Below are 3,498 nucleotides of genomic sequence, written 5' to 3'. Positions count from 1 at the left end.
TTCTCCTCCTCCCTCCTTCCCTCAGGTTCCAGAGCGGCATCTGCTGGAGGGAATGGATTTATCTTTGGAGTAGGGGCAAGTGAGGGTTTCTTAAGAAGCCATCTCGGGGAACTCCTGACCTGGCCGGAGAATAAAGTCTCCCCGTAAAAAAGTTATTATTAGTCTGAAAATGTCTTCTTCCTGATAACTTAGTTCGAGTGATGGCTCTTCCTTTAGACTAAACTTTGGGGTGAGGCCAAGCTTCTCTATGCCAAGGATGTGTTCCTGATTCCCTCTGCCTATTCCTACCCCTTACATGCACAGGACTCAGTGCCACTACATCCATGGAAGGCATATAAACTCTTTTCCCTAGAGAAACACAACTCTGGACCCCCAAACCAGCCCTCGCCACCTTCACCTTCCCTTTTGCGTTATCAAATTCTTAATTCTTAATTCTTAACTCTTGTCACTTCTTTGAACTTTCCCAGCTTGGTTAAAAACTCAGCACCTTGTTGCATTTATCTCAGTATGTTAATCATTGATGTTGCTGTATCTCCACAGGAGAGCAAATTCCCTGAGACTAGGGGCCTATATTTTTGAGCCTTCTGCAAGACCCAGCACAAGACAAGGCAGGCTTCAGCAAATATTTGTTAAATGGGTAAGTTTACAGGCCTACACCACAAATCAATGGGAAATGGACATTTTAGTAGATAGCACTGGAAAATTTGGCTTACCATAACAAGAAAAAGTAAACTGGATCCCTATTTATTTCCACATGAGATGGTAGAGAATATCTTTGTGACCTAGGACGGTAGAAGGACTTTTTAAACAAAGTCCTAAATGCACAAACCATGGGGAAAAACTGTAATGAAGTCTTTGATAAGAGAATTGGTACTACTACTTCAGAAAACAAGTAATCAGAAAAAAATAAAAAGTAATCCGAATAGTTGAAGATGGCCCTGGAACCCAACAATTTTGTTAGAGATGTGCACATATATACCTTAAGTCGTAGAGAAATTCTTACACGTATACACAAGGAGGCATGTGCAAGAATATTCATTGCAAAATAAAATTTTTTAAAGCAGTAAAGAAAAGAGTATTCATTGCAGAACTGTTAGTAATAGAGAAAAAAACTGAACAATCTAAAAGTTCACCAAGAGGCGAATAAGTAAATAATTGTACACCCACACAACAGAGTACTATATACAGCAGTGAAAAAAATCGAAGCAGAGTTGGTATACCAATCCACATAAATCTCAAAAACATAATTCTGTGATAAAATGCAAGTTGGGAAAGGATACATGAAGTGTGAGACCATTTATATGGATTTTTTTAAGCAAGAAAACAATTCACTATATTTTTTATCTATTATATAGATACGTAAACAATATTTTTAAAACAAAGGAATTAAACACCAAATGCAGAATGGTGATTATGTTGACTAAAAAAAAATTGTCACAACCTGAAAGTAGAGAGTGTTTTATTTGGTAGGGATGTTTAGGACTCCCCGCCCAGGAGACAGCATCTCAGGAGCCCTGAGATTACCTCTGGGGAAGAAAACAAAGGAACAACATGAGAGAGAGAAATTGACAGGGACTTAGCAACTATTTCTCTAATATTTTATCTGAGTAATAGGTACGTGGGTGTGTGTTGTGTTATTCTTCATACTTATTTGTATGCCTGAAGTAGTTCATATTTTTTAAGAAAGACTGTATCTGTAACAAAATTAATGGTGTCTAAATGGTTCTCAAATTTGGCCAGCAGCAGAATCACATGGGAAAGCTTATTAAAATACCAATTGTTGGGCCCCACACCCAGAATAATGTTTTAGTTAAATCTGTAGTAGAGCCCAGGAGTTTACATTTCTAACAAGTTCTCAATGATGATGATGATGAAGCTGCTGCTGCAAACCCAGGTACCACATTTTGAGAACTACTGACAGGAAAAATGAAGTTATCAATGAATTTAGATTTCTTCATTGTGCTTTTCTGTGTTTTTCATGTATTCAATGAGTATATGTTACTTTAGGGAGAGGTTTTGTTGTTTTTTTTACATTCTTTTTCATCTCTACTTCCCACTCTTATTTCCCTCATGTAGACAACCATTTGAAAGTCTTTTATGCACATCTCTTTCTTTATATGTGTTCTTGCAAAATGCGTATTGTTTCACATGCATGTATTTCCCCCAAATTGTCATTTTTCCATTTTTCAAAATTCAGAACAGTTGAAGAAGTAGAATGAAATGAAAGAGTATACTGTTAATATTTTGCCAGATTTGCTCTACTTTTCTTTATATGTGTATGTATACATTTTCTTGCAGGCAGTATAACACCTCCTCACCCCTAAAAACTTCAGCACATATGTTGTAGAATAAGGACATTTTCCTACATAACTGCAGTACCATTATCACAAGTAAGAAAACTTACTAATTCCATAATATCATAAATGATACCCTATATTCAGATTTTCCAGTTAAGCCCAAGATGTTCTTCAGTTCAGTTCAGTCGCTCAGTCATGTCTGACTCTTTGTGACCCCATGGACTGCAGCACGCCAGGCTTCTCTGTCCATCACCAACTCCCGGAGCCTACTCAAACTCATGTCCATCACGTCAGTGATGCCATCCAACCATCTCATCCTCTGTCATCCCGTATCCTCCTGCCTTCAATTTTTCCCAGCATCAGGGTCTTTTCCAATAAGTCGGTTCTTCATGTCAGGTGGCCAAAGTATTGGAGTTTCAGCTTCAGCATCAGTCCTTCCAATAAATATTCAGGACCGATTTCCTCTAGGATTGACTGGTTGGATCTCCTTGCAGTCCAAGGGACTCTCAAGAATTTTCTCCAACACCACAGTTCAAAAGCATCAATTCTTCAGCACTCAGCATTCTTCATAGTCCAACTCTCACATCCATACATGAGTAGACAGACCTGTGTTAGTGATGTAATGTCTCTGCTTTTTCATATGCTGTCTAGGATGGTCATAGCTTTTCCAAGGAGCAAGTGTCTTTTAATTTCATGGCTGCAGTCACCATCTGCAGTGATTTTGGAGCCTCAAAAAATCTGTCACTGTTTCCACAGTTTCCCCATCTATTTGCCATGAAGCGATGGGACCAGATGCCATGATCTTTGTTTTCTGAATGTTGAGTTTTAAGCCAACTTTTTCACTCTCTTCTTTCACTTTCATCAAAAGGCTCTTTAGTTCTTCACTTTCTGCCATAAGGGTGGTGTCATCTGTGTATCTGAGGTTATTGATATTTCTCCTGGCAATCTTGATTCCAGCTTGTGCTTCATCCAGCCTGGCATTTCGCATGATGTACTCTGTATATAAGTTAAATAAGCAAGGTGACGATATACAGCCTTGACATACTCCTTTCCCGATTTGGAACCAGTCTGTTTTTCCATGCCCAGTTCTAACTGTTGCTTCCTGACCTGCATACAGATTTCTCAGGAGGCAGGTCAGGTGGTCTGGTATTCCCATCTCTTTTAAGAATTTTCCACAGTTTCTTGTGGTCCACACAGTCAA

The sequence above is a fragment of the Odocoileus virginianus genome, unplaced genomic scaffold (genome assembly GCF_023699985.2).
Source record: "Odocoileus virginianus isolate 20LAN1187 ecotype Illinois unplaced genomic scaffold, Ovbor_1.2 Unplaced_Scaffold_14, whole genome shotgun sequence".
NCBI lineage: Eukaryota > Metazoa > Chordata > Mammalia > Artiodactyla > Cervidae > Odocoileus > Odocoileus virginianus.
Note: the sequence above shows the minus strand (reverse complement) of the source record.